The sequence below is a fragment of the Onthophagus taurus genome, chromosome 7 (assembly GCF_036711975.1).
Source record: "Onthophagus taurus isolate NC chromosome 7, IU_Otau_3.0, whole genome shotgun sequence".
NCBI classification, from domain to species: Eukaryota; Metazoa; Arthropoda; class Insecta; order Coleoptera; family Scarabaeidae; genus Onthophagus; species Onthophagus taurus.
In genome coordinates this window covers 27,510,295-27,538,195 of record NC_091972.1, presented here as the reverse complement: position 1 = coordinate 27,538,195, position 27,901 = coordinate 27,510,295, and the positions used below count along the sequence as shown (strand labels likewise).

The 27,901-nt window shown below is 31.8% G+C and overlaps 3 long non-coding RNA genes across 3 annotated transcripts; 1 reads left to right on the top strand and 2 right to left on the bottom strand.

Annotated features, from left to right (window-relative positions):
* Positions 1-101: 101 nt before the first annotated feature.
* LOC139430574 (uncharacterized) lies at positions 102-9,638 on the bottom strand. The gene is made up of 3 exons (XR_011640980.1): positions 9,495-9,638; positions 380-432; positions 102-319 (listed from the first exon to the last, which is right to left on the bottom strand). It is a non-coding gene; the product is annotated as an uncharacterized lncRNA (long non-coding RNA).
* Positions 9,639-20,104: 10,466 nt separating this feature from the next.
* Positions 20,105-23,935, top strand: LOC139430355 (uncharacterized). Its single transcript, XR_011640838.1, has 5 exons — positions 20,105-20,536; positions 20,598-20,719; positions 20,775-20,900; positions 20,978-21,071; positions 23,277-23,935. It is a non-coding gene; the product is annotated as an uncharacterized lncRNA (long non-coding RNA).
* On the bottom strand, positions 23,300-24,251 carry LOC139430356 (uncharacterized). Its single transcript, XR_011640839.1, has 3 exons — positions 23,931-24,251; positions 23,427-23,878; positions 23,300-23,376 (listed from the first exon to the last, which is right to left on the bottom strand). It is a non-coding gene; the product is annotated as an uncharacterized lncRNA (long non-coding RNA).
* Between the last annotated feature and the right edge of the window lie 3,650 nt (positions 24,252-27,901).

Here is a 27,901-nt window from a genome sequence, read left to right as displayed (position 1 = left end):
TCATTAAGAACATGTTTGTAGATTTAGTGTAAACCGAAACTACTATTTTTAAATAATGTTATATGTAGGGTATGGAAATTTGATAAATAAAACAAATTAAATTCAGGTCAGGGCATTTTAATCTAAATAAATTAAAAAATGAAAATTAATATAAATATAATAACAATGTAAAAAGATTAAACACACTTTCTAATTTATATAATATGGAGACATACGTCTCCATATCTTTATAAAATAATCCTGGTCCGAGGGACGTATAACCCCTCGGACACTTGTATCGAGGTAGCAGCCTCGACGCGAAAATCGTTTTTGGCACCTTCTAAAATTAAAGATAGAAACGAATTAAATCAATGAAATTAAACCCCGAAGGGAGACTTACTTTTAAATGGGGAAGTAGAAGCCTCCCCGCTAACTCCTTTATTATTATTTTGACTGAAAAAAAAAAAATATGAATTTTAAACTCAAAACTTAAACTAAACTTTAACAATTTAGAGCTCACCTCTTTTATTATACATTGTATAAGAGAAAATGCGGTAAAACGGTATTGCATAGGGCTTTATACCCTTTACAGTATACCCTTATCAAGTGTTTGTTTTCCTAAGGAAAGAACTTGGCTGCAACGTTCTTATGCAGCAAACCCTTATCAAATGTGGTTACTTAAGGAAAAGGAAACTCGAGTAAAATTCCATAAAATAGATGTTTAAAAATTAAATTTTATTTAAAAAATAATTCACAACGATATAGAGAAATTTTATGATATATCTTTATTTGATATCCAAGAATTATGCGATGAATCGAATCCCAACCATTTTACGTACAACTTATCCTTCTTCCTTTTCAACACCTTTTCAACGAGGTAAACGTTGGGTTGAGCGGTCCTTTGAAGTTCGAATTCGTAAAAAGCACCTTTAATCGGCTGGCCACGCACGTCCTCCAATAAATATGAAATTGGATCTGTTATTTTCACTTTAACGATTTTAAACAATTCAGCGGTCCAGTTGGGTAGATATCCTTTATCAAACACATGTTTATATTTACTGATACGAACGGTATCTCCAACTCTAAACTTTCCTCTGCCAGCAATTTTAATATGATTGTACACCGTATCGAGAAGTGTTTTCTCTACGGATTTCGAATTTATTTCCGATGGCTTCATTTTCGTAGTCGAATGTTTCGTACTGTTATATCGAGATGTTATATCTTTTAATAGGTGCACCCAACCCAACCCAACCCAACCCATTTATGATTTCCATATAGACTGAAGAACTTGTATATCCTCTGTTTAACGGTTCGAATTACACGTTCAGCCATCGACGCTCTCATAACGCTATACGTTGAAAAATGATTAATTTTAAAATCCGACATTAACCGCTTAAAGTGGCTGTTGTAGAATTCTTTGCCCTGGTCGGTTTGAAGATTTCGAGGTACGCGACCGTCGGTCACGAAGTCATACTGTATCCTAATACAGGAATCTATGTATACCCATAAACCGTTGAGTGGGGAGGTCTCAATCGTTATTAATTGAATCAATTTCGATCGCACGTCATAGTCTGAGTTATGGAGTCACGTAGAGCGGTAGTTGATATTCAGGGGTTTTATATTGACTCTGAATTCATAGTTAAAGAATTCACGCTTCTGGACCTGATCATCGCCGTACATCTCCACTTCAAGGCCGACAGACCCTTTCGATGCTTATCGGTTCAAGATCAACGTTCCGCCAGGTATTTAGAGCGAAATCACCATAAACTATCGTACATTGGAGGATGGATGGATCTGTCGATGAGGTTAAATTTACTGGATGATATACTGTCGTTCTATGATGAGGTGTATGTGAAGGGCAGCCAGAAGAGGGAGTTTTTGGAAAGCAGACCCTATTGTCGGTTCCGATGTCATCGGAATTTAACGGTCAGGGATATTGCCTCGGAGTTTTCCGAGAAGGAGGTTGAAGAAGATACTAAATTGACGGCAACTTCCAATCCATGCTGGTTCCACAACGATGCTCCCGCAGTTTGCTCGCAAAATAACGCCATAATTTTAAAGAATTTTTTATGTAATTTACATAGACGTGTTATATAAGAATTTGTTAAATTTTTATAATACATATATTAACTTTTATTTATTGTATTTATTTTTGAATCCTTATACATCCTTCACGCATTCACTGTCTAACCTCCATCACGCAAACATGTACATTGCGAGAGTTATTTTAATATATACGCTAGTATATATACGCCAGTAGAAATCCCTCCTCTCCGCAATAATTTCGACCAATCCCTCAATTCCCGTAAATTATTGAGATGGGGAGGGGGTAATTAATTATACGTACTCGCTGCATACATTTAAATTCAGTTCTACATTGGAAATGGACATCGAAGGAGTGAGCGACGTCTGCGAAGAGACGGACTTGGATTATTGGAATTCAGTCGGTACGCAGTGGAAACGGTATCTTAAACTAATAAAAAAGGAGACTAAATTTATCGGCGAAACGCAATTTTCAAGCGAATCTTTCAACATTAAAGTTGGGATTAGCGTCGCTAGAGAGGGTACAACCTGTGTAAAGTTCGTAGTAAGAACATGTAAAGGTTTGGAATCTCAGTCACATCAAATTACATTTTTACGTCAAGATTGGGAGCACCTAATTTCTACCCTTAAACTGATACGTTTCAATGTAAAGGTTTCCTCACAGACACTACCATTGGCCGAGGGTAATCTAAAGGTTGAATTTGACGATGAAGATTACCTGTATCTAACGTATGTGATTGAGGATTCTGAAAGTGGCGTATTCATACCGATTTTACTTCATTCAACGGATGTCGATAAGATTTTGGCAATGGAGAAGCTAATTACCTATAAAATGAACCTTTTGGATGGATTAAATTTTTGGGAATACATTAAATCCCTACAGCTAGTTGACGACGAAGATGATGATGATGATGAATTCTGTTTAAATAATTTATCGGAAATTAATTTTTATGTGATGGAATACTTGGAAATTATAAACTCCGCTACAACAGCTTCTATTTGATCCCGTGATCACCTCATGATATTGTCAGCCGCGCCTATCGGATCACGTGATCGCTTCGTGATAGTCTTTAAAATATCTTTTTTAAATTAAGATTTGTGGATTCATTTAGATTTATGGCATCTTCATTAGATTCTTTAGCCGGCAACCTCGAAATATATGACTTTAACAATATACGTAAATTCTTTCCACACCCGGAACATTTTAAATTGTTAACGAAAAAGGGTATATTTCCCTATAATTATATAACCTCTTTCGATAAACTAAATGATACATCACTACCACCTAAGAGCATGTTTTACAACAAATTAAATTTAGAAGATATAAGCGATGACCAATATTTGCACGCTCAATGTGTGTGGGAAAAATTTAATTGTCAAAATTTGAAACAATATTCCGACTTGTACTTAAAGACTGATGTTCTTTTATTAGCTGATGTATTTGAAAAATTCAGGCAAGTTTGTTTTAAAACGTACGGTTTAGATCCTGCGCATTATTATACGGCACCGGGGCTATCTTGGGATGCCATGTTGAAATTCACTAAAATTAAATTGGAATTGTTGACGGATATTGATCAAGTTCATTTCATTAAAAAAGGTATCCGTGGGGGCATTTCCCAATGCTCCCTACGTCATGCTAAAGCAAATAATAAATACATGGAAAATTATGATGCTAATTCGCCCTCTAAATTTCTAATGTATTGAGACGCTAACAATTTGTATGGGTGGGCAATGTCTCAATATTTACCCGTTTCCGACTTTAAATGGTTGACTGAAAACGAAATTCAAAATTTAGATTTTAATAATATACCCGATGATTCCGATTTCGGATATATTTTAGACGTGGATATTGCGTATCCCGAACACTTGCACAACCTACATAATGATCTACCTTTCTTAGCCGAGAATTTAATCCCCCCTAACTGTAAATGCGAGAGCGATAAACGATTAATTCCAAATTTATTTGATAAGACAAATTATGTAATTCATTACAGAAATTTAAAACAAGCCGTTGCGCACGGATTAATTATAAGTAACGTTAACAGAGTTTTATCGTTTAAACAATCCCCTTCCAAATTAAGGGGAAAAGTCATATATCGGTAAAAATACAGAGTTACGCCAATCGGGTAAAAATGATTTTGAAAAGGATTTTTTTAAATTAATGAACAACGCAGTTTTCGGTAAAACCATGGAAAATGTTGATAAGCGAGTTGACATCCGCTTAGTAACCAGTTGGGATGATATCAGGTCTGGCAAAACCGCAGGTAGACCTAGACTTGGAGCTCGGAGTTTAATCGCTAAATTAAATTTTAAAAATGTTAAAGTATTCACAGAAACGTTTTCGGCAATTCAAATGGAGCGTCTTCATGTATCCTACGATAAGCCTCTATACGTTGGTTTTACAGTTTTAGAACTGTCAAAATTATTAATGTATGATTTTTATTATGATTTTTTAAAACCTAAATACGGCGAGGACGTTCAGTTGTGTTACATGGATACCGACAGTTTCACCGTACTAATTAAATCTGACGATGTGTATAACGATAAATTAAATTTAGATAAATTTGATACATCTAACTACAGTCCCGATAATCGGTTTGACATCCCCTTGCAAAATAAAGCGGTTTTAGGTAAGATGAAAGATGAAAATTGCGGAAACGTAATGGTTTAAATATATTTAAGTAGGTTAAGTAGAAAATAGTATCATTTTTTGAGTATGTTTAATTTAAATTTTTAATATATGTATTAACTTTAATTTTTTGTGATTTTCTCTTCCTCCTCCTCCTACCCTCAATCAGTAATAGAGAACCTATTTTAAGGTAAGTATTATTATTATTATTAATATTATTTCACGATATTGAGTTCAACCCCTGTTCAACCGACCGGTTCAACCCCTGTTCAACAGCCCTGTTCAACCCCTGTTCAACCGACCGGTTCAACCCCTGTTCAACCCCTGTTCAACCGGTTCAACCCCTGTTCAACCGGTTCAACCCCTGTTCAACCGGTTCAACCCCTGTTCAACCGGTTCAATCCCTGTTCAACCGACCGGTTCAACCCCTGTTCAACAGCCCTGTTCAACCGACCGGTTCAACCCCTGTTCAACCGGTCGACCGGTTCAACCCCTGTTCAACAGCCCTGTTCAACCGACCGGTTCAACAGCCCTGTTCAACCGACCGGTTCAACCCCTGTTCAACAGATGGGGTTGAAAGATTCTAATGGAGCGATTATACATCAGTTAATAATCGCATATAACAGTCATTCAAACGCGGAATTAGTATTAGAAATAGATTTAAGAAAAGTTATTAATACTATAAACACTAATTTTAATTTCATTAATTCAGACGTAAGATTTAGCAACCAAAGTGCAGAATTAATTTTTAAATTACATAATGAAATACGCGATAAATTGGAAATTTTGAGTTTAAAAGAAAGAAATAAAAGAGCACTAATAAATATAGCAGGGAAATTAATAAAAGCCATTACAGGCAATCTTGATGATTCAGATGCAGAAAGGTATGACAATTTGATAACAAAATTAGATAAAAATCAAGAAAAACTTGATCATAGTTTACATTATTTGGCAAAATTGGTAAATAAAACTAATATTCAAGTTCAAAATAATTTCGATCTGATTATAAATAAAATCAAAAGATTAGACGATAAATTAGGGTTATTATGGCTCGATAAAAATGTAAATGAAATTATTGAATGCTACGAAATGACAGCAAGAAATTTGAACGAACTTAGACGTATTAAATTATGCGAAAAGGAGAATTGTACACCCTCTATTAATAACTCCTTCAAAATTGATAGAAGAAATTAAATTAATACACTTGGATGATAACCATAAATTTTCTTTCGATTTATTACTAGAACAAGTTGATATAATTGAACGATATTGAACGATAAATACACGATCATTTTACAGATACCTTTGATAAGTAATGAAATATTTCAGTATTACGAAATTCATCCATTGCCAACTATTGTCAATGATACCTTAATTCAAATTGAAAATCAATTTAAGTTTATAGCATCAAACGAAAATAAATACATTACTGGTAATACTATTTGTGAAAAATTATTTGAAGAACAGTATTTGTGTAAACAACAGATTGAAAGTAAAAATTTGCAAAGTTGCGAATATCAGTTAGTAGTCAGAAATATTGTAAATGAAAATTGTAAATTAATAAATTTAATGATAGTAGATTTTGAAATAATTGAATATGAATTTGGTACGGTAATTGTATTAATTAAAGAAACAGAAATGTCAGAAATTTGTAATAAAATGATAAAAATTCATAAATTAAAATGCACATATTTAATTAATCGAAAAAATCAATGTGTTTTTAAGATAGCTGATATTATGATTCGTAATTTTTATACTGTTAGTATGGATACGCCATCAATATCAATACCAATTATAAATAAAAATGTATTAAATATAACATTTGATGCAAATAAATTAAAATTGGAGAATCTTACATTTGTTAACAGTAATAATTTAGAAAAATTGAATTCTATTAAAAATTTTGGCAAAACCCATAGTTATATACTCTATATAATTATTGTTATAATTGTTTTCGTACTAATTGTGTATTTCATGAAAAAGTTCTTTAAAAGCAAAAATTTTAAAATTAAGAGAATCCAGGAGGATCCTCAATCTAGGCAAGGAGGAGTTACATTCGCCAATCCTGTAGGGTTGCAATAAAATAAGAAGTAGGAGTTAGAGATAAGTAGCTTCTATATAATTAGATGCACCACTACAATTAATTAAGTCTACTTTTAATCGCTGTACCGTGCGCGTCGGGTCATATGTTAATTTTCCAATAAAATAAAACAAATAAGTTTCAAGTTTAAAAGTTGTTTTGATTTAATTTGAATTTAAATAAAATAAACTCTTTTTAAAAACCTTAACCGCTCGACACGATTTGAAACTTGATAAACATTTTTTTGAATCTCCTGTTGACCGTCCAGCGGTAAAGATTTTATAAAGCTTTCACATTCACCACCTAATTTAATCTTATCTAATGGCAAGAAATGTTCAGTTTGACATGTGGTTTTAAATAATTAGTGCATAGTTGTATAAATAAAGTATTACAGTGCCCTTGTAATTTATGAACTAATATGCTAACTATTTGATTGAAATAATGAATTTAGGGAATTTAAAAACCTTGGAGCATACTTCATGAAATATAAATACCCTTTTAAATACATATGTTTCATGTCATTATGGATAGTTTCTGCACTTTTTAATTTATCCTCAGTTATTGCTAGCAAAAAGAAATGTTCTAACACATTCCAATTATTTACTACACAGTCGTGCCGACTCAACCAACGTGTAATTGCTAATTAAAAAAATGTTTGTTTGCTCTGGTTAAAGTAATCTTGCAACTCCGCTAAAACAGCGCATCGTTTCGCACTTCCTGATACATTTTAACAGAGCTACTAAATGATCCACAACTTGGGTAGCAACATTGTGCTCCGCGAAAAATACAGAAAGTTTAATTTCAGCTCTTTTAATATTATCAACATGTATATCTTTATCATTACTAACAAAATAATTAGCCAATGGTTTTGTCGTTTTAATCGCGGACATATTTTTCAGATGTGTTTGTCTTTTAGAATGCCTTAATAACTCACTCTTGCCGCATGTCAATTCTACATTGCAAACGGAACATCTAAAATTTAATAATATTCACACAAAAATACAGCGTGTCCCGTATCTTCCGCATCAGAGCATTATACGGTTGTAAAATACATTATTCTGAAGCGATCTTTCTAATAAATTTTTTTCGAAATGTTTATAATAACCGCACGGGAACTGTTTAACGACGACCAATAACGGACGACTTTGATTCATCGAAAAAGTTTATTTCTCTTTCCATGACGAATCTATTGGTGAGTACACGTGGGAAACGAGTTATCATCGGCGTAGCGAACCGGCCGAGGGTGGCACCGATTACCTGAGTCTGATGTGCTATCTGCTGATTGGACGAAAAACAGTTCCTTAAAACAGTTCCCGTGCGGTTATTATAAACATTTCGAAAAAATTTTATTAGAAAGATCGCTTCAGAATAATGTATCCTACAACCGTATAATGCTCTGATGCGGAAGATACGGGACACGCTGTATAAATTATTTTATAATTAATTTAATTTTATTGATTAAAGGAAGTGCGACTACCTGCATTTATTTCTATTTTTCTTATCCGCTGTTAACTAGTTTTTAAAATGGGGATCCTGCAACCAACATTCCTGGAAAACTTTGATTCCTTTTTCTTGGTGGAATTTTTTTTTGAGCAGGTTCTAAATGTTCCGTATCTGATGAAGAATCTTCCATTTTTTTAAACAATACACTCTAAACAGTACACACAATCCGACTCGGTACTCTACACAGTCTACGATTCTACGCAGTTTACTCTCGTAATCAATTATTGAATATGACATAACATGAAGTAACCTCTATGCGGTAAATACCCGAATTGTTTCGGACAAATTTATTACGTTCGGCAAATCTCTGATAGATAGCGCTATTACTAAATATTGATCGTCTTATAATTAGAAGATAGTGCAAATGTTAAATTACAAAAACATATTTAAATTTTATAATATAATAATTTCGAGAAATTAAAAATCTCTCAAAATAGACGAATATCCCTTTGTTTCTAGGAATACTGAAAAATCTCCCGAATCGGGATATATCCCTCATGTTGGCAACACTGCGAGTCGCATGTTTAGACGAAGTCGCGACGCTGCGTCGCCATATGCAGATTTTTATTTAAAAACACGTGAGATGCACTGAAGCGTACGTCTTCCTACAATTGCGTCTAATACTCGTCTACGACGAGCAGCTCCGTGTGCAGAAGGTCTTATACTGGTTAAATTAATGACTGTCTATAGTAACAAACAAAAAAAATTAGTACAGTAAAACCTCGACTTACGCGACCCCGTCTTACGCGGTTTTTTTAACGGTAGCGCTTTTAGGTTTTCGAAATTGGAATTTATTTAACCCTCATAATATGTCAGATCTAGACATGTTAGCTGCTTTTTTCTAACTCTTACAGTTTCCGAGATAGCCCATTCGGACATCGAATTTGAACCACCCTGTACATACATTTTTTTAACAAAATTAATATTTATTAATCCTTGATTTTATAATATGTATTCATCGAATTTCGACTTACACGATTTTCGATTTACGCGGCTACTGTCAGTCCCACCTATCGCGTAACTACGGGGTATTACAGTATAACAAATCTACAAAAAGATTCTCCTCAAAAAAAGAATTTAAACAAAATTATAACCTCAAAAGAAAAAAAATAATACGAAAATTGAGTCGGCTGAGTCAATATTGTAAGAGACACTCCTTTAGTGTCAAAAAAATAAAATAATAAAAAAACTCGAGCGAACAGGTCGAAAACAAGAAAATAAACTATTAATAATTATGATTCTATACAAAAATATTCAAACCTTATCTGGATATCCTGTTCCTTCTTTTTTCATTTAATTCGACTGCACATGTTGATTAAAGCGGAACCAGGAAAGCCGGACCAAACTTTACCAAAAATTAAACAAGCGTACTACACTAAGGCTCGATAGCAAAAGAAGAAGTGGTGGGAAGAGGAAACGCGGTACGGGCGACCGATATCCGCATCCCCACCCCTAACATTAATAGATCTTAAAAATATCGATAAATTCACCAACGAACGCTCAATGACCTTTAATAATCAACAACAAAAATAAATTAAGATACCCCGCGAGTGTATTAATAAAAATCAGATATCCATTAAAATCATAATAAGCTGATTAAGGAAAGAAAATCAAATGAAAGTAATTACATATGAAATCACATACAGTGTGTCCGTAAGTAGCGGATAAAATCATTATAAACGGTTTATGGAGAAATCCCTGAAACGGGAATTATGCAGCTGCATCCCGATAGCATTTAAGAAACTAATATGATAAGATTAGTAGAAGAACCGTGAGACTCGGAATGAAGCTGTAACAAGATTGGAGACTGTATTGGCCGACTTCCAGCCAATTCCTAGTCCATGGATCACATTTCCAGGACAATAAAATTGATGGCAACTCAAAATTCAAATCAATTCGCTCTTGTATAAGGACAAGAGCCTCCATAACTCAAACCGTAGTAAATATATTTCCAAAATTGAAAGGAGTACTTCCAATGTTTATCGAATTATGTGAACATTTTTTAAATAATTATTATGATAGAGTAAACCCTCATAATTCTATAAATCAATTTTTAATAAACATTGTTAAAAGTCGTTTCGAAGGAGAAGATTTAAATTTTCTTATGTAACCAATATTAAAATTTAACCAATTATCCATGTTGCAAGTGAAAAATATAAAAAAATTTTCAAAAACAGATAAAAACTTCTAACTTGCTTTATTGTAATATATAAATCGGAACCGGTTTCGGAATCAACGTTCCATCATCAGCCGAAAGCTAAGAAGAATTAAAAAAATAATTAAAACAAAAACTAATATTAAAATAGAACAACAACTTACTGTCAGAGAAACTAATAGGCGAGAAGAGATTTATTTAATGATGACATTTGTTGTTAAAGAAAAATATTTTTTAAAGTCGAATCGCAAAATTAAAATTTAAGTTGTTATAAAAGTTAAGTTAAATTAAATTGAACGATGGAAATTAAAATCTTAGTTAAAGTTACAAAAGTGCGAAACGTTGAATGTTATAAAATTGTGAAACACTAAAAATGTATATAAATTCTTTTGAATACGAATTTTATTAAACAGTTGATTAATTTTGTGTATAGGGAAGCCATTGTCGCGAGCCAGTTTGTAAATGAAGTTAATTTCTTTAATTTTATTACGTTCAGATAAAGGATAATCAAAAACTCTGTTAATTAAGAAACGAAAATTAGCAAATTTGTGTTGATGTGGATGTAATGAATCGTAAGGAATGGTAGTTGATATAGTGGAGGGTTTCCTTAAGATATTATACTCGATTAGACCAACAGGATTTCTAGTTAAAGTTAAATCTAAAAAGTTAATCATTTTATGTTTTTCAATTTCTAGAGTAAAATTCAGTTTAGCATGTAAATTGTTAATATAATCATGAAAGTTGTTAAGAATGTTGATATCGCCTCTCCAAATGCAAAAAATATCATCCACATATCTGTACCAAGCTACAATATTCCCCAAAAGATGTTTTTAGAAGTTTTTATCTGTTTTTGAAATTTTTTTTAATATTAAAGTTGACTGCACTAGATTCAGAAAAAATCCTACACGAAGAAATTGCAAAAAATTTAGATCTTTAGACCCGTTTCAGGGATTTTTCCATAAATATTCAGTACAACATGTTTCGGCTAACAAGTAGCCTTCTTCAGGTACAACTGAAATTAAAATTAAACAGTTGGTAAAAAAAATTGATATAAAAAACGGAAAAATTTCCGTCAATGTGGTACACATATGAGTAATCGGGAAATCGTATATATATACAGGCTGTCTCACGTAACTGGTTCGTTAGCATGGGTTGTTCATTCTAAACTTTCAATCTAAAATATTTTCAAGATGGCCACCACTTCCGGTCTACCGGAAGTAGACCACAACTTCGTTATTTTAAATGGATAGCTATAGTTTTTATTACACCTTTCAATTATACATAAAAAAATATGTTGACTTTGATAAAAGTTGTTGGTACCTACCATTTTTTGTTTTGAAGTTATTTTGATTTTAAGCTTTTTTTGGCAAATTCAATGGCTAGAAAGTCGAAAATTTTAAATGAAATACCCCGTATTTTTTTACCCTATCAGAAAGGGAATTTAATTCTCTACAAATTATCTATAAACATTCCTATACCTATTTATTGTAGTTTCCCTGATATTGGGACATTAATCAAAGCATGCACGGAATGCGGGAAAACGTTTGATTTTTTTATTAGAAGGCAATGGAATTTTGACAGTTTTTGGTCCATATTTGTGTTATTGTTGTTGTTACTTACTTTTGATCACGAGTGAAAGTCATTGTATATCATGGCAAATTATTCCAACGCCGATATTTTAAATTTGTTTTATATTCATGGCAATGGCCTCTACGATCTCCAGATTTAACACCATTGGATTTTTATTTGTGGGGTCACTTAAAAAATCAAGTGTACAATTCACCGATCAACACACGACAAGAGTTGCGTGATATAGTGATGCGTGCACTACGTACTATTGATGGCGACCAACTTCTACGGGCCACAACCGTAGAAGTCGAAAGAAGAGTTGAAAAATGTTTAATGGTGAATGATCAGCATATCGAACAGTTTTAATTTTTTTATAATTTTAAGTTTTTGTTTTTTTATATGTTATTCATTCTAATTTCTGTTATTAAATTGTTGTTTTTCATTGTTTCATTTATTCGTTTTTCTGTTGGTTACTTTTGGTAAATAAAAGCGAGCAAGCTAAATGTTATTCAACCATAGTTAATTGTAGAAATAATACCAATAATAATTTAAATAAATTAAACGATGAACTGTCAAAATGTCTTGGCCTGCTAAAAAAAAACACAAACGGGCTTTGGGATTTTATGTCTGATTTTGATTAATTTTCCAATATCAGAGAAACTACAATAAATAGGTATAGGTATGTTTATAGATAATTTGTAGAGAATTAAATTCCCTTTCCTGATAGGGTAAAGAAATATGGAGTGTTCCATTTAAAATTTTCGACTTTCTCGCAATTGAATATTGAGAAACAATAATTCAATTTTTGACCAGCCTGTATAAGATTCTCTGATACAACAAATGACAATCTATTTGGCAGCATCTGTAGAGTAGTCGTGCCAATGCAGAGCTTTTTTGAATGATCGTTAGCTGAGATATGGGCTTTTAAAGACCATGGTGAAATTTGTCAAAAAAAAACATAAAATCAAAATAACTCGAAAACAAAAAACGCTAGGTACCAACAACTTTTATCAAAGTCAACATATTTTTTTACGTATAATTGAAAGGTGTAATAAAAACTATAGGATTCCATTTAAAATAACGAAGTTGTGGTCTACTTCCGGTAGACCAGAAGGGGTGGCCATCTTGAAAATATTTTAGATCGAAAGTTTAGAATGAACAACCCATGCTACCAAAATTTCAAACCACTACGAATGGTGGAACCTTAAAAAGTTCTAACGACCAGTTACGTGAGACATCCTGTATATAAATCATTTCATTGAAGTAAATTAGAAAAGGTCACTCACAGAACATGTTAAAATCCTTCAGAAAAACAAAAGGGTCGAACCACTACAAGTGAATTTGAAAAACTTAAAACTTAACTTAATGAACAGAGTTTATGTAACTTACTTGAAAAGGACGAAAAACAATACTAACAAAATGTTCAAAGAATGTCAGTTGATCTAAAAGTATAAACGCGAAAGTACAACAGTTAAAGAACGACTGGTCTTAAAAATAAGGAAAAACAAGAATGGGACGCGTGCTATACAGGTGTTTAACAAAGAATAAAAAACCTATCGTTGTGAATAATAGACTTGCGCGCGAAGAAATTAAATGTATTTTATAAAAAATCTAAAATTGTTGATATCCGTTATGTTGTTAATAAGTTTGTTTTCTAAATTACCAGTGTAGATATGAAGTTCCTTGTATAAATCGAAAAGTTTGGATTTTTTAATATTCTTTAGTATTTTTGTACAATTGAGACTGGTTTTATGATTATTTTCTTTTGGGTGTTGGTATATTGCCGAGTTATTACATTTAAGATGTTCCTTAAACCTGGTTTGGATGTTCCTGCTTGTCTGTCCTATATAAAACCGATCACAATCTTCGCATTCGATATCGCTAATTTAGCGAATATTAACTAATATATTTTCCGTCTGTTTTAGATCCGATGAAGAGGGTTAAGGAAGATTTCCAGGAACCTCAAGAAGCCCGTCAAGTTCACCGTTCGCATTCGATCCTGTATACTCCACTTAACTCGGACTTAAAACGGTGTTTGTTATTAGTTAGCATATGACCTAATTTCTTATTGGAAGAGAACGCCGTAGATACGTTAAACTTTTTGAGGTGTTTAGTGATTTTATGCTGTATGGAGGGCGCAAATGGAAGGGAGATTATCTTGTCTCTATTGTTGTGTCGGGGATATACCATTCTGTTAATTAACGATGAGTGAACTCTGTTGTATATGTTTTGCATGTCCCAGAAACTATAACCATTATTTGTTCCGATACTAAGAATTGTTTTAAGTTCTGAAATGTAGTTTGAATCATTGAGTGGTATGGTGTTAAACCGATTAAAGTAGAATCTGAAGACAGCTTCTTTGTGTGACGTTGGATTCAAAGAATTCTTCGGAATTATCGAATCTGTAGATGTTTGTAGGTTTTCTATATATATTAAAAGACAGATGGTCGTTATGATCTCTGGAGATACTGAAGTCGAGGAAGTTAATGCTCTTATTTAGTTCCTTTTCCATAGTGAATTCTAAGTTGTTGATGTTGTTGAAGATGTTGTACAATGCCCTAAGTTTAGCAGCGTTACCCTCATAATCGATAAGTATATCGTCTACGTGGATTTGTCCACGTAGGTAGACTTGTCCAAGATAACAAGACCTGAATTTTTGTCACCAAACGTTATTATGAGGTCATCGTTTTTGACCTTTTCTCTTATGGATTTTATGTTTTTTGTGATCTGTGGACATACAGGTATAGTTTGTGTCAGATTTAGATTCAAAATGGCTTCGTGGTTAGAATCAAAGATATGTTTAATATTGGGATTTTTGGAAAGTTGTGCTTCCATATGAATTGCAAAGTCAACGGACTTTACCTTGTTTGGTGATGCTAATTTATGACTCATGTTTAGGATCTTTAATTCAGAGTTGGAGAAAGCAGTATTACTAAAATTATTAGCTTTATACGATTATTTAAAACTAAAGTGGAGGTGGGCGCATTTGCGTTTAAGCTTGAAATGAACCTTGCATGTTCTTTGGATACGTCACTGGTTAAAATTTAATCAATTGGCTGGCGTGCTTTAGCCTCTCAACGGTCCAGGAAAGATTTCTGTTAGTATGGAAATCTCAACTGTAAATTTTTTACATCTGTTTTAGGGTTCTACGACTTGACTGACTTAATCTCTGTAATCTCTGTTGTCATTTTTCACAACTTCTCTATTTAATACTTCCTCTGACCGAAAATAAGAATCCCATTTAACACACAAATGTAATGGATTTGAAAAAGGGTATTTGAGGTATAAAGTTCTTTGTACATGTAAAATATCATTGTTATGTCATAAAACCCTAAAATAGAAGGTTAAAATTTACAGGAATGGGGTTATGGAGAAATGTGTGTTGGAAATGATTTTATGTTTTTATAGCGTAAATAGTTTGTGTAAAAGGTTTATTTTGCTTGAATAATTTTATTCAATAATAATATTGTCAACTGCAGCAGTTGGTGTGACACGAATTTTATACTCTCACTATAGAAGTTAACTAATTATTCCCACTTTTATGTAAAAATTGGACTTTTTTCTAAATTGAAAAATTTTCAAGTTCAATTTATGATATGTAACCATAAAAGCCATAAAAGTTACAACTTATGTCAGTGAGATTAAGTCTTTTCATGCGATGCTAACCATGAAAGAGAGAATTTATTTAGTACTGTGCTATGGTACTAGTGAATCAATACCCGGTCACAAAAATATTTCATGTTGGGGCTCGCAAACTTATGAAAATATTTTTGGAAACGGGTTCTGTATTATCCATAAAGAAGCAGACAAAGGGACTAAATGAGGAAGACGCTGCTTCTCTAATAGCATTAAATTCCGTTCAAGAAACTCCAAAATTATCACTCCGAAGAAGAGCGTTACAAACTGAAATTAGTAAATCGCACCTCTCCAGAATTTACAAAATTGTACCATTTAGACCACGATTTAGACAGACTTTCGATGCCGGCGATGATGCTAAACGTTTGGATTTCTGTCTTGAGATTGGTAATGAAATATTAAATAACCGAAATTTTCATAAATTTATGATATTTTCGGGTGAAAGCACCTTTTCAATAAATGACATTGTTTCTTCCCAGCATTGTCGTTATTGGAGTGATGTAAATCAAATTACCCTTACATTTCATACAGTCAATGTACTTTCAGCAAGACAGTGCCCAGCTTACCATTCACACATTGTGCCAAATGGTTAAATTTACAATTTCGTCAAAAATGGATCGGATGAAATGGTCCTATTTGATGGCCAGCACGTAGTCCTGATCTTACAATTATGGATTTTTATTTTTGGGGACGATTGAAACAATTTGTTTACAGTGAACCATTACAAGACGATGCAGAACTATTAAAGCTAAGAATAATTAATGCGATAGAATCTCTACCACTGGCGGAAATTCGCAATTCTTATAAAGAATTTAGCACTCGTCTTCAAATGTGTGCCGCATTAGGAGGTGATTTGTTTGAATGAATAGTTGATTTGTTCACTTACAAATAAATAATATTTATTACTTACATAGTGTGTTATTATATAAATTAGCCATATTTTAATTTGATTTGTCTGTTTTTTCAATAACATAAGTTGTAACTTTTATGGTTTCTATGGTTACATATCGTAAATTGAACTTAAAAAATTTTTAATTTAGGAAAATTCTAATTTTTACATAAAAATGGGAATAATTAGTTAACTTCTATAGTTAGAATATAAATTTCGTGCGATTTAGTGGTTTGAACATATCCGACGCATTATTTATGCTGAGATAAGTTTGAAAAAGCAGTAATAACATTTTTTTTCCTCTTTGTAACTCGATCCGGGGACATACTGTACAGGATGTCCCGTTAAGCGTACGGAGCGGCTGTATCTCAATAACGGTAAGGCCTAGAGGTTTGGGAAAAAAATCCTTATAAGCAAAGTGGGCAAGAGAAATAGCTGGAAATTATTTTGAAGTTCGTAATTCGACCGCTAGGGGGCGTAACTGCCATAGAGAAACATAAAATTCCCGCTGTCTCAGAAATTTAGACGATGAGCTATAACGTTGACAACATCATTTAGTAGCTTGGATAATACCGCATCGCTTTTGTTTTGCAATATTTTTCATATCTGTCATAATAAGGGAGAGGGAGGCCAATGCGTTTTCAAATGTTTACATTTTAATATCTCCTGGACCATTCAACCGATTTGAATATTTTTGGTCTTGTTTGAAAGAGCATTTCATGCTCTTTTAAAAGATATTTTCAGTAAGACCGCTTGGTTTAAAACAAATAAGCTAGAGGGCGTTATCTGCAGCGGTTACATATTTGTGATTTTTGAAAAAAAGTTAAATGGAACGGTACTATTTACTTCACAGACCGTTAATCACCATAAAATTTGCTAAATATTAGTGAAATCCGCATCTCGATATCTCCATCCATTCTCGAATTATAAAAGAAAATGTTAAAAATTCGTATATCTTAATCGGATCAAGTTACCTTAGGAAACAAATAAGAGATAACAAAAATTTTATTATCTAGAACCTTCCTTCATACTTTATCCAAGCTTAGAACTGCTTCAAAACTATTTTTGAGGCGAGTTGAAAAGCCAACGGATCAATGAAACATCAACAATGATAATAAAACAAAATAAACCGAAACACTTAGAACAACTTAAATTTTTGGCAAAAATAACTCACTAATGTTCGAAATGTCTTACATAAACCTCGATGCATTTATTTAATCTAGTTTCGACGAAAAAAAAGCGCTGCTAAGTCTTTTCCCTGGACACGTTTTTACTGGTATTTAGTGTTTTGTCATATTTTCCCTGGTCATTGGTTTTTCTTGAAAAGTCAGGTCGTTTAGTCTACCCAATAGATAAAGGGGTGAAAGCAATGTGGGTTTTGCTCGAACCAAGAATGCATATTATGCAAGTTTACATCAGCTTGTGGACATATGCTTCATGCATCCATAGCATTTGTGATAAAAGGTTTGGATTTGCCCAAATCATATTTAAAAGTCGATGGTAATAGTTCAGTCTATTATCATAATCGGTATCTGTTAAGGCCTGATGTAAAACAACGTGGTGGAGATATTATTCTCTTGAGAACTCTTGTGGACAATTGTTTACGGAGTTCCCAGATTATGTGGGATCACATTGCGCACCAATATGATTTACGAATTCATAGAGATGTCTGAATGGGCTACACTTTGCCAGTTTTCCGTAATCGCTAAGTCAATCTTAAAAACACTTCTAGAGAAAAATGTCTTTCTTTGTCGTAATTGCATTGCACATTTTTGCCATGCAGTTGCATCGTATCCGAAACATTGAAAATAAATCATCATACGCTCTATCATACGCTTCGGCGTTAGTAAATGACATGTTTACAGTTACCATGGTAATGTGATTTGTTTTTCTCGATGAGGTAACTGGATCAGATTGATGGCACTCGAGTTTTTAACATTTTCTTCTATAACTCGAGAACGGGTGGCGATATCGAGATGCGGTTTTCACTAAAATTTAGCAAATTTGAAGGTGACTAAGGGTCTGTGAAGTAAATAGTATCGTTCCATTTAACTTTTCTTCAAAAATCACAAAAATATGTAATCGCTGCAGATAACGTCCTCTAGCTCATTTGTTTTAAAGCAGACGGTCTTACTGAAAATATCTTTAAAAAGAGTATAAAATGCTCTTTCAAACAACACCGAAAACATTCAAATCGGTTGAATGGTCTAGGAGATATTAAAATGTAAACATATGAAAACGCATTGGCCTCCCCCTCCCTTATTATGACAGATATGAGAAATATCGCAAAACAAAAGCGATGCGGTATTATCCAAGCTATTAAATGATGTTGTCAAAGTTATAGCTCATCGTCTAAGTTTCTGAGATAGCGGGAATTTTATGTTTCTCAATGGCAGTTACGCCCCCTAGCGGTCGAATTACGAATTTCAAAATAATTTCCAGCTATTTCTCTTGGTCACTTTGCTTATAAGGATTTTTTTCCCAAACCTCTTGGCCTTACCGTTCTAGAGATACAGCCGCTCCGTACGCTTAACGGGACACCTGTATATAATATACAGGTGTCAGATAAAAAACGCCCCAAGCTGTAACTGTGTCATTTACATTCCGATTTTCATGAGCGAGGTATCAAATGAAATGGTTTGAGAAATACTATGATGCATGCTACAAATAAATTTTTTCCAACGCCATCTTTAATTTCAAGCGATTATTAACTTTTGTTTTTCAAATGGCTGCGTATATTTTTCTTCGCGTCATTGGATAGAGTTCGCTTTTCTGAATCCATTGATGTACAATACATCCATTTTAAATGTAATATTAACAGAGAAAAGACACCTGTATATGCAGGTTGTCACACAAGGATGCCGCAAGCTGTAACTTTGTCATTTACATTCCGATTTTCATGAGGGTGGCATCAAATGAAAAGGTGTGATGAATACTATTTTTTCTATGGCACACTACAGTATTGCAGAAGTGACTAAGATAATGTTCGGAAAATGTTTTAATTGTTTTTCTCTGCTAAAATTACAATTAATGTTAATGTATTGTACAGCAATGGGTTCAGAAAAAAAATCTCTATCAATAACGTGAAGAAAAACATACCGAGCAATTTGAAAATCAAAACTTGATAACGCTTGAAATTGAAGCTGGCGTTGGAAAAAGTTTATTTGTAGCATGAATCATAATATTCATCAAACCATTTCATTTGATAACTCGCTCATAAAAATCGGAAGGTAAATGACAGAGTTAAGCTTGCGGCGTTCTTGTGTGACAACCTGTATATACAGGTTAACGTTCTCTGTTAAAATTATATTCAAAATGGATGTATTGTACATCAATGGATTCAGAAAAACAATCTGTATCCAATGACGTGAAGAAAAATATACTCAGCCATTTGAAAAACAAAAGTTAATAATAATAGTTGATGTAGAGCACAAAAAATATAAATGGATGTAAATTGAAATGAATTTGGTGGCAATGGTGTGGTCGAGCAACCGATGTACTTACAAAAAAATCAAAACTAATGATGATAATAATATTGAATAAGTAAAGTAAAAAAGTAAGTGTTTTTCTTTTAAGAAAAGAAGATAATAGAATACAAGGTTCTAGGACGATAACAAAGAAAAATAAAGTAAAATAATGTCCGATGGCGAAACACACCAGTGACTCACACAACAGACAAGTTTGAAATCCTTCGGAGATTTCGTGTATTTTCAGTTTAAACGAAAATGAGAAGGTCACCATTTGAAGAAAAAATGGTGAGTTAAAACGCGTTAAAACGTTTAAAAGGGTTTAAATCTTTTTATAAATTCTGTTGAGGTTGGTAATTTTATTTATTTACGGTTGGTATCATTGCTTTGATTTGTGTTGTCGCAAATGGATGACAGTTTTCTTTGTACAGGTTGTTCTACATAATTCAATTTTTCAAACAATTTTTTTTAATCTTCATTTAGAACCTCAAAGAGTATTTACAACTCCAAACACCGGAGAGGAATTCAATTTCTTTAAACCGCGTTTATTATTGTTATTGTAATAATGGATCCAAATTGTGTTGAGGTGAGTACGCTTCTTACTGCGTAATTAATTACGTTAGATTTTATTACGTTTATTTAAAAAGAATTGGCCACTTCCATAATTGAGACGAGTGAATATGAATTGGACGAGAAAGCAGCTACTGCTGAAATGATACAGTTCTTTGCTGATGTACATACATATAATGTATGATAAAGAAATGTTGAGGTAATAATTTATTTCTTTTAAATTATAACTCCATCTAATTATTTATTTTTAAAAGGATTCTGGTTATTTATTGATTAAGAAGGATGCCTGGATAAAGAAGATGACCTCAGCCTTTACATAAATCCGAACAAAAAGGAAGTAAAAAGGATATTTTCAAGCGATCATCCAACGCAACTTGAGAGTAAGATTGCAATATTCCAAGTTTTTATCATCACGTTTAATTATAAATATATTTTATGAATGTTTTTGTTGTTTTAGTAGATCAAGTGATGAAACCGTACTACATGTATTTCTGGACATCTCCAATGCAGTGAAGAAAGGATTTTTATTCAGTCTTGTTTATTATCAAGTGGTATGTATTAAATATAATTTTTTTTTAAATTTTTAATTTTCAGTATGCAATTTCTATAATGTTTTCTCGCCTCTAGAATTTTCAAACAAGTAATTTTTTTATATCAATCAATAATTTAAATCAAAAGAGAAATGAAAATCAAAATCTGGTAACTAAAAACTAATACATTCTTAAATAAAAACAAAAAAAAGCAATGCATAAAGTTTATATAAAAATTCTAATCTGCTGGCTTTTTTTCCTTTCCAATTTGTTACTACTGAAGCTAAGCACACAGCACATAACAATTGTTTTGGGAGAAGTTTTTCACTATCAGGCCATTGCACAGCAGTAACATTATACAGGGGTGTTTCGGTGACTGGGGGAACAAATGTAACCACATATACTAGAGTGAAAAGGATGATAATTCATGTAAAAAAGAATTAGTAAAAGTCCTCAAAGATACAGACCATCAAAGTTAGGAAATTTTAACACGTTTTTCTAAATATCTTAAACATTATTTATGGTAAAGCGTTGAAATTTGGTACAGTGTAAACTAATATCACAGAAAATCATTAGGCAATTTGTGAGTTGGATCGGTACTCGGGAACAATGCTATACAAGCTGTTCCTAAAGTTTATTCGCTCAGAACTTTTTTATTCTATCATAACCCTACATTTATTTTTGCAGTTTCTAATAGTAAATTTAGTTTAGAAACTTTTATCACTCGTAGAGAATATTGATAAAAACCACGGTTTTCGTATTAAATGCAAAAATGTTAGGCTCCGAATTCAATAACACTAAAAAAAATAAATAAATAAATCTGAATCTGAATTGGCAATGAGAAGTGAAAATCGAACTCAACTGTCATAACTATTATGTATGCAACATGTCCAAGTGTAGATTTAGATAAATCACATTTTTAATTTCTTTTAGTTGGTTTAATAAAAGAATCCAAAAACAATAAATTAAAAATCAACAAAAAATAAACAAAAAAACGACAACACTAACAGGAATAATAAAAAAAGTACATAAAATAACAAGATAAGTAATAAAAAATACTAAAGGAAATGTTCAAAAACTTAGATTTCTTTTGTTTTAGTGCTACTATTGAAACCGGAACAGAACATTTTTGCATTTAACACAGAAATGGTGATTTTTATCAATATTATCTAAGAGTAATAAACGTTTCTAAACTAAATTTACTATTAGAAACTGCAAAAATAAATGTAGGGTTATGACAGAATAAAAAAGTTCTGGGCAAACAAACTTTAGGAACAGTCTGTATAGCATTGTTCCAGTGGACGGATCCAACTCATAAATTGCTTCACAAATTTTACATGACATTGATTTATACTGTACCAAATTTCAGCGCTTTACTGTAAATAGTGTTTAAGATATTTGGAAAAATGTTGTTACATTCCGAAATTTTTATGTTATGTGTGGGTGACTTGTTTATGTGTAATGGGTTATGAGTTGCATACATTCGGAAACATATTTATTATTTTTATTTACTTTGTTTACATTTTGTTTGTTTATAACATTTTATTATATTCTCTTTCAGCAACATATTCTGAGTATTCCTTTTTTTTTCTTTTTAACTCCTATCACTTTAAAATTCTCCTTTTTGCTTTTGAGAGGGTGTCGTAAATTCATGTTCTATCTTGCGCAGACGTAATTTTTTTTTGATATTTTCGATTTTTGGGTATAAAAGACCGTTCAACTTTCTTCTTGATCTCTTTCTTACTATATTACCAGAGCAATATGTGCTTTCGAGTGTTAAAGAAATTTTGGTTGGTTCGCCATTTTTGGTTTTGGTGTAAAATTTTGTTTCTAATCCATATTTGTGGGATTCATCACTCGAAATAAAGTTTTGGAAAAGTGTTTTTCTTTTACCAAATTGTACGGAGATTCCGGATTGCAACGTATTTCATTGCATTTTCTTCTGTCCTCTGGTTAAACCTCGAACATCAGAGGTAAGCATTTTTGTAAGGTCTTTATTAATTAGTTTTTGGCATATTCGTTCACCCTTTTATATTTTTCTTTTGATTCTTAAACTAACAATCTACTAAATCTATTTTTCAAAAAAAAATCTAACTACTTTAAAAAAAAATTTTCTAACTACTTAAAAAAAAATTACTAACTACTTAAAAAGAAAAACTATCCTACAAACAAAAATTCTTAAATCTAATATTTCCACGTTTCATTTTTTTTATATTCTATATCCAGGTTTTTATTGAGGGGAGCAACTTTTGGCATCTCTTATTGGAACAACTTTTTTTGTTGGTATTTTGGAACCATTGTCCAAGGGTATAATTTCCATTACATCCTAAGGATTTTAATTATTTTTTTGGAACAAAACAAAGAATATTACCTTACCTTTCCTGAGTCATCAGAATTTGTTGCTGAGGATTTATTTCGAATCGGGCCGGTGATCAAGACTTGGAGTAAAGGTCAGATAGAACAACATACTATTATTTTGGTCATTGAAGAATTTGTATCTTATATATATTTTTTTTATTTGATTTTCCTTAAGAAAATCTTTAAATTAATTAATCATTGGAACATTAAACCTTTTTAATTTTTTTTTTATAATATCATTTCAATTTTTTTTGTAAATCCTTGTTTGGCGAGTTTTTTTTTAATTCTATTTTTAGCGTTGATGTTTTTTTTTATAATTTTTGATTTCACGTTGAGCTCAACCATACGGAGTCAGACGCGGGTTAATTTTTCATTTTTTTGGTATTTTGATTTAAATTTCCTTTTAGTTTTGACTTTCATTTTTTTTAAAGCTCGCAAACATCAATATAGTTTTTTTTTGTTGTTTGAACCTAAAAGTTTACCGTTTTATAGTTTTGTTATTAGTTTATTTTTTTTACTTACCTGTTATTTACGGGAGTTTTTTTTTTAATAAATTTTGTCTGCAACTCAAAACCTATTTTGTTGAGCGTTTATGTTTTGTTGTGTTAGTTGTTTATATCACCATACTCCATCATCTCACGTCACAGTTCGTGTTGTACGCGGGGTTAACTGTGTGGCGCCATATAAATACCCCTCCCTTCTTCACTGAGCCGGTCGAGGACTCGCGTACATCTCAGGGTGATAAAACTAGTTTTGTCCTTGTTGAAAATTTCGTTATTTTTTTTTTTGTTTTGATTTAAAATCTTTTAACGCATTTGGCGTCATAATGTGTTAAAATTTCCTAACTTTGATAGCCTGTAGCTTTGAAATTTGAAGACTTTTACTAATTTTTTTTACATGAATCGTCATCATTTTCATTCTGGTATATGTGGCTAAATTTATTCCCCGAGTCACCGAAACACCCTGCCTGTATATATGTAACTTCCTCGGAGAACATGATCGTCTCAAAAAGTTGTACCTAATTAAAAATATTAAATTAAAAAACAAGGCTGCGTGAAGCATCTCTTGATTAATAAACTTTCTTTAGCACAACTTTCTCCTTCTACGAATCATCATTAATTGTTTAGTTCATTTTTTCTTTAGACCGATAAAATAACGTTATCATTAACAAAGATGTTAAAAGATGAGCGAAATACATTGAATGAAGTTAATACACAGGAAAAAATCGTGTCGTGTAAAAATTTTAGAGTAGTTGGTAAAAAGAATTAGAGTAAAAATTGTAATATCACATGGTAAAAATAACTCTAATGTACACTATATTTAAAATTAATATAGAGTTCATATATTATTCACTTAATAGAGTAGTTTTTACAGTTCTCTAAAGGAGAGTTCTTTTTTACTTATGTTAGTGAAGTTATGTAATATATAAAACATTAAATTTTACACTAGACGTGTGCTTTTCCTTCGGGTACTTCGTAGGCACCGCACTATTTTGCTCGGGGTTACTCGTCGGTACCACGTGATCAACATGTGGTGTGATACAGCTAAAATTTAACGGTCATCTGCTAAACGAGTCGGAACTCGATAGCGTCTCGAGACCTGATTTACGCGATATAGAAAGAAAAAACGATTATTTTTATTTTAATTATGTTTGCCAAAATAAAACATTCATGATGTGAAATTAGTGGAACTTCCGGAAGATTTTACATACAAGTTCCTTGTGAAGATTGGTAAGTATGTGCAACTTGGTGCAACTATACATATAGGAAACTTATAGAAGACTCATTAGATGCAGTTTTGATGGTGACTCGGTGGAAACTTTAAAATATATACATATGTATATAAACAGAATTTAATTTTTTTAAATTTAAGTTATTACAAGTAAAAATAAAAACAAATATTTTATAATTTTGATTTTTATTACAAACGTAAAACTTCCCTAAAAATACTCCACTTCCTATTAAAAATTAACACTAATAAGTAGAAGATACACACTATTTAGTGATATTTTGTCAATTAATAGAGTAAAATTAGAGCGAATTTTTAATAATTTACACTGATTAGATTAGAAATGTATCTAATTAGAGTCACGACAACATCTAGTTAGATTACATATAATACACTGTTATAGAGTAACGATTTTACACTATTTAATAAACACCATCTTCTCACTATTTAGTGTAAATTTTTAATCTATTCATCTACACTATATAGTGCAAAAAAAATAACTCTAAATAAATTGGACCGATCTGAACCATGTTTTAGAGTTGATTTTTACTCTATATTTTTTCCTGTGTAGTTCCGAGATAATCTTAAGACGGAACGGTAATTTTAATTTTATTTTTTTACTAACAAATCAATTTTAATTGTTTTCATAGATACTGACTATTTCCTATTCTTTCATGGAGAACACAGATCCAAACTATTCCTCATAATGTATAACAAGAATGGTGTTTTATGCTTTCCCGGAGAAAAATCAACGTTCATGTTGAAGGAATATTAATTGATATGATAAATTATCGCATTTATTTTCCATTAACTAAGTGTTTTACTTGAAATTAATTAATTCAAGATTATTTAAAATATTGTTTTGCCCATGCGGTTATCATTAAAATGACTGGAACATCATTAAAACCAAGAGTTGATTCCAAAGAAATCACTTATAACCCGGTATCGGTCGTTGAAATCCTTGATGAAATACTGCCTTCTTATAACGGCGCGCGGCGTAAGCTTAACGCAAGCTTACACGATAAATTGTACCAAATGATTAAACTTTATCAAAAATTATTTGAAAACACGAATGATAAAATTCAGCTACAGTTCAATGCATAACCGAGTTTAAATGAGTCCGATTTAAATGGTCCATGGAACGATAACGCCCAATTACCGAAAGGAGCGAAATTAGCGGCTTTAACAAAATTCCATCCTCCCACGGAAAATGAAATTTTTACGCCATTAAGACAGTTGAAAGAGTATAAGGAAGAAGTGGTTGTTAACGAGTTGGAATACGAGGCCAATCCATAGCACTGCACTATAAATATTTTATGTTGTAATGTAAACATGGCCAATTAATATTTGACAATAGGCTAAAGCTAAGCTATCAAATGATAATTGTTAGTTCACTTAGGTCATTTGTATTTATTATAAAACGGAATATTAGAAAAAAATTTTCAAGAAAAAACTCATTTTTCTTTTATATGCTAAATTAATAAAATTCTGCATATCGCTATAATTTAACATAACAAACATTTTATCTTAATCAACTTTTGTTGTACATTGCTCAGAAAGACCACTTTACCTGCAACGGTTAACAAACTTCTTGCGTTATCTGTGGTACTTTGAGGAAATTTGACGTAAAACTTGGTTATATTTCGTTTTATGACATCCAGACTTTAATTGCAAAAGATGGAATTTGAATTCAAAAATTTATTGTCAATTATACCTTTCGGGTTACGGGTACACAATCCGGGGACACATTGTATATATATCTTATAACTGAGTTTTCTAAAACAAAATGGTAGTCATTTTTCACAGAGTGAATAATAGCGGTGAATAATCATTATTCAATCATTATCATATATTAAAATTTCAAAAAAACGTCAATTTAATTCAATTTTTTAGGAGTTTCTAAAGGTTTGACATTAAAAGAACCTAAACAAATTCTTTTTTTCGTATGATTTAAGCATAAATTAATTAATTTTCGTAAAAAAACGTTTTATAAAATTGATATTTCATTTAGTATGTTATTATGTTATTTTAGTATGTTAGTATATTATTATATGAGCATATAATGAGGGCTATTATTCACGAAGGTTAAGTTTATGTACGAGCGTAGCGAGTGGCGTAATTAACCTGCGTGAATAATAGCTCATTATATGCGAGTAGAATACTATTCTTTGTCCACGACTATTGAAATTGATTCCATAAATTTATTTTTTAAATAAATTTTTGAATAAAGGTTAAACGTCAATGTGACACAAATTCAATGTTACTAACTGTAACCAACTTCACAACAATTTGTCAAAATTAAGTGTCAGTTTTATAAAACGTCGTTTTCTTTACGAAAATTAATTCATTTATGCTTAAATCATACAAAAAAAGGAATTTGTTTAGGTTTTTTTAATGTCAAACATTTAGGAACTCCTAAAAAATTGAATTAAATTGACGTTTTTTGAACTTTTAACGTTTTAAATAATTATTATTAGTCTGGTCAAGATGGTTACCCGTGAATAATGATTATTATTCACCGCTATTATTCACTCCGTGAAAAATGACTACCATTTTGTTTTAGAAAACTCATTCATAAGGTATATATTATAAGGTAGTCGTGGACAAATAAATTTATGGAATTAATTTCAATAGTCGTGGTCAAAATTTCTACTCACATATAATAATATACTATTGTTAATTTAAGTGTTGGGTTTTAATTTTTGTGTACATCTTAAGAAGATACGGGAAAAAGCATAAGTAGTACTGGAAAGGCTTTAATGCTA